Here is a 12,536-nt window from a genome sequence, read left to right as displayed (position 1 = left end):
CACTTAGGATGAAAAGGCTGGGAAAGAGAACCATTAACTAGAATTTGATACGAAACTGTCGTCACACACTGCTTCAGTATGTAAACCCAGTAAGGAGGAAAGCCAAACTGACGGAGTGCATCCCAGAGTAAGTCCCTGTTCACCCTATCATAAGCCTTATTCATATCAAGCTTTAAGGCAGCGAAACAAATCTTTGAAGAGGATTTAGACATGTACAAAAGTAACTCGTGAGCCAGTAAAATTTTATCCGCCATCAGGCGACCCGGAAAAAAGGCATTCTGAGAATCAGAGATCAAAGAAGGCAAAACACGACGAAGGCGGTTGGTAAGAAATTTAGCAATGCATTTATAAAGCACATTGAAAAGACCGATCGGACGAAACTGAGAAGGGAATTCCGGATGTGCCACCTTAGGTAGTAAAACTAAAAAAAGTTTGATTCTATTCTTTTAATAGATAGCCATGGGCAAAGAAGTACTAAATACCCTCATTTTTTTTTACTAAGTTCGTAACAAATATTATGAAATAATTGTTAGCTAATAATTTTTGTATACACATCAAGATTAATACCAACAAATATTTTAGCTACATTTTTTTAAAATGAAAAATTAAAAAGACTTGCTAAAATGCGAGAGAAAAACGAGACTATATAATAGATCACTTGAGAAAATCACGAAAACTACTTAAGAAAGGAAAAGAGAAAACAACCACTTTAAAAAAACATTTTTGAAAATAAGGTCAATTGGATTTGGAGAGAGAAAAGACCAATTAAGAAAGATCATATGCAAAAAATCGAGGCAATTAGCTTACAAGGGAGAAAGAGAGAGAAAAAGGGGTCTACTTAAGAAATATCACTTAAGAAAAATGAGGCAATTAGCTTAGAAAAATACAATTATCTTAGAAAATGGGTTACTTAAATAAGATAGAGAAAGAGGGGGGGAGAGAGAGAGAGAGAGAGAGCACTAGCGAGAGATACCATTGAGGAAAAACCACATAAGAAATTAAAATCAGTGCATTTAGCTTAGGAAGCGACGTACTAGAGAAAGAACATTTACGATCAATTGAGAGAGACCACTTTAGAAAGATCACTTAACAAAAAGAGGGAAGCCACTTAAAAGATTACTTATGAAAATAAGAAAAATAAGGTTAGGAAAAAGAGTTATTGAAATGCTAGAAAGAAAGAGAGACCACTTAAGAAATAACAATTAAGCAGAAAAATCCCTGAAGAAGAAAGAGAAATCAAGGCAATTAATTTAGGTAAGTAACTTAGGGCAATTAGCTTAGAAGAGGAATATAAAGAAACCATTAGTGAAAGAGACTACTTAAGAAAGAAAATTCACTCAAGAAAAAGAAAGATCACTCAAGAAAAAAAGATCACTAAAGAAAGAAAGATAACTTAAGAAACTAGGGCACTTATAAATAATTAGTTTAGGAAAAAACTAAGGGCAATTAGCTTAGGAGAGGGATAGAAAGAAACCGTGAGTGAGAGAGAAAACTTAAGAAAGGTCCATCACCTAAGAAAGATAGGATGATTAGCTTATGATGAATTCACGATTTGCTTAGGAAAAAGACTTACTAAAATACGAGAGAAAAAAGAGACTACATAAAAGATCACTTAGGAAAACCAAGGCAACTATCTTAAGATAGAAAAAGAGAAAATAACCACTTAAGAAAAATCATTTATGAAAATAAGGTCAATTGGCTTTGGAGAGGTGCGAGATCAATTAATAAAGATCATACGCATAGGAATTCTACTTTATCAATCTTTATCTCCAATGGCTAAGAAGAAGAAGCAGAACAATTCTACACCTCAATTAGTACAGCATAGGAATTCTACTAATCCAGTTTTAGATACAATTTTGCAGAATTTGCGAAACTAAGGTTCTACTTGTTTTCCAAGCCCGATTCATGAGGTAGATGAACTTGTCGCTCCGGCGCCGGCATTGGTCAATCCATCTTGTGGTTCTATTCCCCGGAGTGATGCTAAAACTATTGCACTATTTGCTGAAGCCATTTCTAGACCAGCATCTTCGATTTCTAATAAAACAGTACCTAGGGTTTCTGGGTTTACTGTTCCATTGGATGCTGGAGCTGTTGTTCATCGATCTGAACCAACTGTTCCCAATTCTCACGCTATACCTCCCCCGAAACAGAACTTGCACAAGGATGGTGAAGATCGACCTAGCTCATTCTCTGGGAAGTTGACTACTAAGGGAGCTCCTCTGTTCTTTGTTGTCCTAGTGGTTCAAAATGGGAAACAGGTAGCTCAACTGCAGGATTCTGAACTTATGGAATGTAATAAGAAATGGTCTAATGCTTTAGTTTTCCATGTTGTTGGTCATTATCCTACTATTGTTGTTGTCCATCGTTTTATAGCTCAACAATGGAATGATGTGAAAAAACCAGAAATTTTTTGGCATGACGATTGGTATTTTATCATTAATTGTTGCTCAGTTAGTTATAAGGATACTATTCTTTGCTCTGGTCCGCATATGTTCATGGGAAAACCAGCAATCATTAAGCCTTGGAGTCCTAAATTTGATTTTGGTGCTGAGATTTTGAGAACTGTTCCATTATGGGTTAAGTTCCCAAACTTACCTTTAAATTGCTGGGGTCCTGAAACTCTTAGTCGTATTGGTAGCTTGCTTGGTATACCAATTTTTCTGATGAATTTACTACAAGACAAATAAGAGTTTCCTTTGCTAAAGTTCTAATAGAAATTGATGTTACCAAGCCATTGCCTAAATCTGTATTTGTGGAAAGCCCCTCGAAGGAAACTCTGGAACTTAAGGCAGTCTATGAATGGACTCCACCCTTTTGCTCTAAGTGTAATAAAGTGGTCCATGACTGTTCTGTCAATGCTCCAGCAGCTCCTAAGCAATTAGTGACTACAGCTCCCAAGCAGTCAGTGACTGCAGCTCCTAAATCAGTGCAGCAAGTATGGGTTGCTAAGCCTACTGCTCCTTTTGTTGATGTTGATGCTTCTGTTCATGGGCAATCTGTTATAACTCCACAGGTTCATACTTCTCAAAACTCAGATGAGGGGTGGAGAATAGTTGGAAGGAAGACAAAAAGTTAGCAAACTAGGGTTAATCAGCCTGATTCTACCTCTAATGCTTTTGTTGCTTTATTTGTAAATGAAATGGATGGTGTAGGTGGTTTCACTATAAATCCAAGCGAGGATGAGGTTAATCCCCCTTTGGTGTCATGATTTACTCTATCTGGAATGTCAGGGGCTTGAATGACCCTGGAAAAGTTTCCTTTGTAAAGAGGTTGCTTCATTCTCATTCAGTTGATGTTATTGGCCTTCTTGAAACAAAAGTCAAATAAAAAAATGTTTTCACTTACCAAAAGAAGTTCGGCTCTTCTTGGCTTTGGGTGTTAAATTATGATCATTCTCCTAAAGGGAGGATTTGGCTTGGTTGGAATGCATATAGAGTAACTATCAATGTCTTAAAGATTCATGAGCAGTTTATACATTATAGTGTCCTTTCTAAGGATCTTTCTACTCAAATTCATCTCACTGTTATCTATGGGCTTCATTCTATTCAAGATAGGCTTCCTATGTAGGAAGGGATTAGGAACATCTCTATTCAGTATTCTCCATGGCTCTGTGCTGGTGACTTTAAATCTGTTCTTCATACTTTAGACAGGCTTCATGGTACTGATGTTACTGATTATGAGACTAGAGATTTCTAGAGGTTGGTTGATGATTTGGACCTCACTGAGGTCAAGAGAAAAGGAGCCTTCTACCCTTGGTCAAATAAGGCTCACACTAGTCCTAGAACTCTTTCTAGGATTGACAGAGTCTTTGGTAACAAGCTTGGCTGGCCTCTCATGGTCATGTTGAAACTGTCTATCTTCCCCCTTCTTTATCTGATCACAGCCCAGTCCTTTTGGAGATTTGTCCTGCTCCTGCTGGGAAAGGTAGACCTTTCAGGTTTCTAAACTGTATTGCTGATCATCCTGATTTCCTTGATACTGTTTCTCAGGCTTGGTATTCTGGTGGTTCTGTCTGGCAGAAGCTTAATTCTGTGAAGTCTAGTATCAAGTCTCTTAATAGCAAGCAGTTTGGCAATATTACTGAGAAGATTGATCCAGCTAATGTTGAGCTTGCTGGAATTCAGAACTTAATGGCTCAAAATCCTGATGATTTGGATTTATATGTAAAAGAATCTGATGCTATTAAGGTTGTCAAACACTGGAATGATATTCAAGAAAGCATCTTCAAACAAAAGTCTAGGATCAACTGGATTAAGCTTGGGGATGGCAATTCCCATTATTTTTTCTCAGTGATGAAGAATAGACAAGCAAGGAACAGAATTGACTCCGTCTTTGACTCTAACCAGGTTTTGCTTAAGGATCCTGATGCTATTTCTCATGAGATTATTTCTTTCTATAAGTCTTTTTTAGGGACTAAGGCTCCTTGGCTTCCTGCTATTGATCTTGTTACTATGAGGAGAGGTAAACAGCTTAACTCTGTTGCTCAGAGCTATCTCATTCAGCATGTCTCTCATGCTGAAATTGATGTTGCCCTTAAGGGAATTGATAGCACTAAAGCTCCTGGTATTGATGGCTTTAACTCCTTTTTCTTTAAGAGAGCTTGGCATATTGTGAAAGATGATATTTATGCAAGTGTTATTGATTTCTTTACTAAAGGGACCTTGCCTAAGAAATGGAATTGCACCACTATCACTCTTGTTCCAAAAATCCCTAATGCTTCCCATGTTAAGGATTTTAGACCTATAGCTTGTTACACTGTGGTTTATAAGCTTATTTCTAGGGTCATAACTGCTAGACTTGCTGCTATCATTGGTGAGGTCATTGATGATGCTCAAGCAGGTTTTATTCCAGGCAAGCACATTGGTGACAATATCCTTCTTGCAACTGAGTTGATCAAAGGCTATGATCACAAATTTATTTCACCTAGATGCATGGTTAAGGTGGATCTGAAGAAAGCCTATGATTCAGTTGAGTGGGGATTCTTGATTACTGTTATGTAGGAGCTTGGTTTTCCTCAAAGGTTTATTAATTGGATCAGGACCTGTCTTACTTCTGTCTCTTATTCTATTCTTATCAATGGTTTCCCTACCCCTCCCTTTGAAGCTAAGAAAGGTTTAAGGCAAGGTGATCCCATGTCTCCCTTTCTTTTTGCTATTGGTATGGAATACCTTTCCAGATGCCTTAATGAGCTTAGGTTAACTACTGATTTTAACTTTCATCCTAGATGTGAAATGTTAAACCTAACTCATATGATGTTTGATGATGATCTGTTGATGTTTTCTAGAGCTGATAGTGTTTCTGTCAAGCTTCTCTTCCAGGCTTTCTTGAAATTTTCTGGTGCTTAAGGGTTTCTGCTAACCTTGATAAAAGTGAAGTTTACTTAGGAGGAGTTTCTGGTCATGTTCAGACAGAACTTAAAGAGCTTCTTGGTGTTTCTCAAGGTTCTATTCCTTTTAGATATCTTGGGGTCCCTCTCTCATCTAAGAAGCTTACAGTTGCTCAATGTAGGCCTTTGGTGGAGAAAGTGACTACTAGAATTCAAGAGTGGATGGCTAAACACTTGTCCTATGTTGGGAGGCTCTAGTTAGTTAAGAGTGTGTTGTTTGGTATTCAAACATATTGGGCTCAAATCTTTATCTTACCAAAGAAAATCCTGAAAGAGATTGAGGCTAGATTCAGATGCTTTCTTTGGACAGGCTCCTCTGCTCCTGCTAAGAAATCTTTGGTTGCTTGGAACTATGTCTATCTTCCTAAAGTTTGTGGTGGCTAGAACTTTCTTTCTCTCCCTGAGTGGAATAAGGCAGCTGTCACTAAGTTACTTTGGGATATTGCTCACAAGGCTGATAATCTTTGGGTTAAGTGGGTCCATATTTATTATTTCAAACATAAAGATTGTTGGACCACTCATATCCCAGCTAAATGCTCTTGGTTTTTGAAGAAAATTCTGAGTTGTAGAGATGTTGTGAATGATCAAGGGGGATGGGATGGTTTCATACAGGGTAATAAGATGAAAATAAAGAAGCTTTATGCTGCTATTAGGCCTCAAGTCCCTAAGGTTCCTTGGAAGAGGGTCATTTGTCATAATTTGGCAACTCCTAAAAGTGTGTTTATCTTATGGCTAGCTTTGTGGGATAGGCTTGTCACTAAGGATAGGTTGCTACAATGGCACATCTCTTGTGATCCAAGGTGTTTCTTTTGCTTGAATAGTAATGAAAGTGTTCAACACCTATTCTTTGATTGTGAGTACTCTAGACAGGTTTGGAACAAGGTTTTGAGTATTTTACATGTCTCCAAGCCTGTTCAGCAGTTTGATGATGAGATTGAATGGTTGAAGAAAATCTGCAGAAGTTCCAGAATGAAAAACAAAGTGATCCAAGTTACCTTCACTGAAACAGTCTATGGTATTTGGATACAGAGGAATGTAGTTTTGTTTACTGGTTGTTGCAAGCCTGCTGATGTTCTAGTTAAGGATATTATCTTTCATTCAGCCTGTAGAATCCCAGCTGGAAGCAAGTACTTGATTGTGTAATTTTTTTCTTAGTTGGTTTTGACAGGGAGATGAAGGTTTGTTGTTGTTCTGTTCTGGTTTCAGTTGCTGTTGCTGTTCTGAAGTCTGCAACAGCTTGGGTTTCTGTTTGCTGCAGCTTGGTTTGCATGGAGCTGCTCTGGATCTACAGCTGCTCCGTTCTGGCAGTCTGTTCTGTTGCAACAACTGCTGTTCTAGTCTGCTGCTGCTGTTTCTGGTCTGCTGCTGCTGTTACTGGTTTGCTGCTGCTATTGCTGGTTTGCTGCTGCTATTGTTTCTTTCTGTTCAGCTTGTCTGTCTGCAAATCTGCTGCAGTTTGGGTGCTGTTTTTGGTTTCTTGTCTTGGCAGCTGGTCGCTTAGTGTCTTTCTCTTTCTTTTTAGCTGCTTTAGCTTCTTTATTTGCTTGTATAGGCTGGTTTTGGTGCTTTAAGCTGTTGTTTTTGCCAATTTTTGTGTGCTGCTTTTGTCTTAGGTGTTCTTGTCTGGTCCTGGCTCTCAAAACCCTTCCTAGAAGGTGGTTGTGAGCTTGAGTCCAGTAGTTGTCCTTGTTTCTCTCAAGCACCCTTCCTAGAAGGTGGTTTGGGTAGATTCTTGGACTGTTGGTGGTGGTTTGGCCTTTTTGGTCTGTGGTGTTTGGTGTTGTTACAACTTAGCTTCTTGTAAGTTTGTTACTTTCTTATTTTGGGAAACAAAATTCTTATTTTCCAAAAAAAATAAAAAAAATAAAGATCATACGCAAAAATCGAGGCAATTAGCTTATAAGAGAAACAGAGAGAGAAGGCGAAAGAGTTCTCTTAAAAAAGATCACTTAAGAAAACTGAGGCAATTAGTGTAGGAAAACACAACTAGCTTAGAAAAAAAGTTACTTAATTGATAGAGAGGGAGAGGGAGAGGGAGAGAGAGAGAGAGAGAGAGAAAAAAAGTGAGAGAAAGCACGCTAGCAAGAAAGACCATTAAGGAAAAACCACTCAAAAAATAAAAATCGTTGCAATTAGCTTAGGAAGCCAACTACTAGAGAGAGAGAGAGAGAAAGAGACATCAATTGCAAAAATTCCTCGCTTGAGAGAGAGAGAGGGGGGAGAAAGAGAGCATTTACGAAAAATCATTTGAGAGAGACCACTTTAGAAAAATCACTTAACAAAAAGAGGGAAGCATCTTGAAAGATTACTTATAAAAATAAAAAAAAAAATAGCTTAGGAAAAAGAGTTACCAAAATGCTAGAAAGAAAGAGAGACCAAGAAATATCTATTAAGAAGAAAAATCACTCAAGAAGAAAGATCACTACAGAAAAGACGGATAACTTAGAAATCAGGGAAATTAGTTGAGGTGAGAAACTTAGGGCAATTAGCTTATGAGAGGAAAAGAAAGAAACCATTAGTGGGAAAGACCACTTAAGAAAGAAAAATCACTCAAGAAAAAGAAAGATCACTCAAGAAAAAATATCACTAAAGAAAGAAAGATAACTTCAGAAACAAGGGAAATTATAAACAATTATTTTAGGAGAAAAACTTAGGGCAATTAGTTTTGGAGAGGGAGAGAAAGAAACCATGAGTGAGAGAGACAACTCAAGAAAGGTCCATCACCTAAGAAAGTTAGGACTATTAGCTTATGAAAACACAGTTAGCTTAAGAAAAAGATTTGCTAAAATTCTAGAGGAAAACAAAGACTACATAAAAAATCACTTAAGAAAATCAAGACAACTATCTTAAGAGAGAAAAAGAGAAAACAACTACGTAAGAAAAATATTTTTTGAAAATAAGGTCAACTGGCTTTGGAGAGATGAGAGACCAAGCAATTGACTTTTTACCTTACCAAAAACATTAGGAAATTTAACAACAACAAACCAACCTTAGCCTCATTCTCCCAAAATGGACCAACCTTTAAATCTTTCCAAAATAGACCAATTCTTCATTTTTTTCTCCCAAAATAAACCCAACAAGTCACCTTACTTGTTATACTAGTACAAATCCACGTGTCATTAACTAATTGGTTATGGTTTTTTTTTTGTTTTGATAAATTTTAAAAAAAGAAAAAAAAAAACCAAACACCCTTCCACATGCCAGCCACCCCCACAACCACCCACTCGAAGCCTGACCCCTGCCCCAAGGCCGACCGACGCCTAGAACCCCCCTCCCCCGGTCACCGGCGCCGCCTATACCCATACCTTAATTTAATCTTCACCACCTCTAGCCACCAAAACACCATCAATTACCAACAACCACAATCTCCACCTGCCACACACAGCAGTCCACACCTACAACCGCCAAGACCCGCAACCCCTGCGTCACCTCAACAACAACCGCCACCCACTAGTCCACACCACTGCTGCTACTGTGCTACATCTCTTCCCACCGCAACTCCATCACCAATCTCACAAACACTAATCGAAATCTTCATCAACAAAATCAACAACTATTTACCTTAAATCCGTCATATTAGCTCACTCTTTTGGGATGAAGGTGGGCTAGACGGTACGTCGGTACGATGGTAGGTTTCATATCTTCATGGTGTGCGTCAATTGGTGGTTTTGTGGTGTGCCTTATGTGGGTGTGTCGGTGGATTTGTGGGGGTACGGTGGCTTTGGTTGGTGCTTTTGTGGTAGGGGTAAGTAAGAAGGTGGTGATTTTGTGAATGCTCGAAAATGGGAGGTCAAGGAGGAAGGGTAGTGGTGGCCGGAAAAAGAGGGGGTGGCTGGCAGTGGGGTGAGGGAAGAGTGGGTTTTTTTAAAAAATTATTTTTTTAATAATTTTGTTAATTTGAAAAAGATAATTAAAGGTTTTTAATTAAAAAAAAATAAAGAAAAATTAAAAAATGACCGATTGTACAGGTCACCAGTCATTTGCGTTCATTTTGGGAGAAAAAAATGCAAACTTTGATTTGTTTTGGGTAGATTTAAAGGTTGATCCATTTTGGGAGAATGGGGCAAAGGTTGGTTTATTGTTGTTAAATTTTCCAAAACATTATTTTTTTTTTATTAATCTTACCTAAATTCATTTCTTTCCAAACTCATTACCTACTTGAAAAAAAAAGCCCCCACATTGCCACATCTAAAAGCAAGAATGACACGTTAAAATTCACACTAGATGGCGCGCGTAGACGCACGAACCTCCCTAGTTTACATAAAAATATAAAATATTTAACTTGGTAAACATAATATTTTACGATTATTTTCCTAAAATTTTGAAAGAATTTTTTTTTATATATATATTTACTATTAATTTTTTTATAAGTTTTTTTTCTTAAAAAAAATACTAAAGGCACACAAGAAAATGATACGTGTCATTGTTGATGTGTATTTTAGTATATAGTTGTTATTGATTGATTGATTATACTGGTTTTCTAGTTATTTTGTCTTCTATTCTTAAATTAATACTAATTTAGGAAAAATAGTAAATGTTGTGCTTATTCCTAGCATTTAGCATATACCATTACACCATTATCCTTTTAATATTAGACTATATTTTACTCATTTTCTTATTTCATCCACCATTTTCTTACATTGCAGTACCTAACCTCATTATAACTATCTATCTCTTTATCTCATACTAGAACCACATTTTTTTACTTCCATCATTTTATTAACACTCTTTGTCCAATATATATGCTACGCAAATTATAAAATTACGGAGTACATATGAGTATTCTACTCTGTACCCAAAAAAGAAAAGAAAAAAAAAAAAAAAAAAACTTTGGAGTGTGGTGAACTGAAACACTTTAGAAGTTCACTTTGATTAGGATAAAGATTCTCTTGTGGCCTAGTTGTGTAATGGCACATTGACACGTGGTCGTTGGTAAGACAAATCAAATCATGCCACATGGCCCTAGTAATGATTATACGAGGAAGTACTAATGCATAACTGTTGTGTATGAGGATATATAACGAGTCCAACTGCGAATCAAACTAATATCACTACAGGCCACAGTGATATATTTTTAAGCCTTAGTTGCACAAATTAGTTATCCGGTAATATTAAGCTATTTCTCAGTAATAAAATAATTTAAAAACTTCAATCTTTATTGGCATTCTTAATAGTTCTAGTAATAGAAAATTACTACCCAGAGATATAAATTCAATGTTCAGTAGTAGATTTTAAGTAAATAGTTTTTAAAGCTAACAAATTCTCTTATCTTTATAGATTCTCTTATTAATCTAGTAGCTGCGACGATTTGGTATCAGAGCCATACGGTTAAAAGCTAAATTAAGTTGTTAATAATTAAGTAAAACTGGAGAATACTAGGCCCTCTACTGAGTGTAAGAAACCTGATTTTAAGCATTATTATCATATTCCTGAAAATACTACTAATTTTGGCCCAGTCCTTTATTATATAGTAGATCAAATTGGCGAATTAAGATCGGAAGCTGATAACATACATGCTCGTTGTATTAATATAGAAAATAAGATATCAATAACCACAACCGATATTAATAAATAAGTAAGCGACCTAAACGAACAAGTTAGACAAGTTCAACTTGCTTTATCAAACGAAGTTAGGCATCAATTTGGAAAAGAAGTATCACCTAATTAAGAGAAAATCGTCCCATATAAATATAAATATCCTTTTCAAAATTTAGATAAAAATAAAAAGTTTACTGAACACTCCCTAAGAGACCTACTAGTAATCAAGAAAAGAATAAAGAAATTAAACATGAGCCCTCATCTTCAGGAAAAAACGCTAAATGAATCAAAAGTCCTATTCGACAAAGAAGAAGACCCTAATAAGCTTAACGAAATTATGAACTTAATTTCTAAAAAAGGGATTGCTTCTGAAAATGAAATAGAGGAAAATAATTATGCTACTTTAGAGGAAGATTTATATCAACAAATGGGATTAATGAAGTTAAATGATCTTGACTTTTTACCCGTAGAAGTTGTTTAAAAAAAGATCGAAAACAAACTAGCAAAAAGAGTAATGGATAATAATAATGTTAGAGAAGAAATTATTAATGAAAATATTAATGTAAACAATGTTATCCAAAGACCTAGGTATCAAGGAGAAGGAAGTTGCACACGACTAAGATACATACCAGGGAAGACTACCCGGTTTAGTGTCAAGGTTATGCCTACTCATATACCTAAACATGAAGAAGTGACTCTTGAACCCATAAGTCAAACAGGTTATACACCTAAATTAGATGGTGTAAGAGATAGACAAGATGTTTTAGATCAATGGAAGAAGAGTATGAGTAGTGTACTTAATTTAAATACTGAATGGACTTCGGAAAATTTCTTAAATTATATTGAACATAGTCTCTACGGCTGTGTAGAAGACAGGTACGATGGAATAGATGAAGAAGTAAAGACTGCATTAAGAGCTAGTGAATCACCTATTAGAATATTTAGGCTATTATGTTAATATATTGAGTTAGAGTTCATTGGTCCTAGAGCCGATCCTAATGAGAAAAGAATGGAATATCAAAGAAATTTAAGTAACTTTTCCATCTGTAATATGAGATATGTTGATGATTATATTATAGAATTGGTGAAAATGAAACAAATCATGGAATGTTCTATGAAAAATTACCCAGTCCTCTTAATGAAGAAATTAGTGAAAAATATCAAGAATGGAGAGAGAGATTTTTAGCTAGGGATGCCCTAGGAAATAGAATTGCTTTCCTTAGAAAGTGGATTGAAAAGAAGTGTAGAGAGGTTGCAGGAACTCTACAAATGAAGTGACAATTTCTCACCTGTTGGGATTTCCCAAATAACTATGGATGTGAAAGAAAAAACTATAATAAAAGAAAGAGCTATAAGAAAAATAAATTTGAACGATCAAGAGGAGAAACCTCTAAGAAGAAGTTTTATAAACATAAATATAGAAAGCCGAGTAGGTTTTTCAGCTAGGCAACATATTGTCCTGAGAAAAAGAAAACATGCAAGTGTTGGTCTTGTGGAGAACTAAGACATTATGCTAATGAATGTAAGAAAGCTAATCATAAACTAATGGAAGCCTTAAGAAGTTGGGATTACATAGAAATACAAGAAGACGAGGCTTTAGAATTGGCTTTAA

The sequence above is a fragment of the Chenopodium quinoa genome, unplaced genomic scaffold (genome assembly GCF_001683475.1).
Source record: "Chenopodium quinoa cultivar QQ74 unplaced genomic scaffold, ASM168347v1, whole genome shotgun sequence".
NCBI lineage: Eukaryota > Viridiplantae > Streptophyta > Magnoliopsida > Caryophyllales > Amaranthaceae > Chenopodium > Chenopodium quinoa.
Note: the sequence above shows the minus strand (reverse complement) of the source record.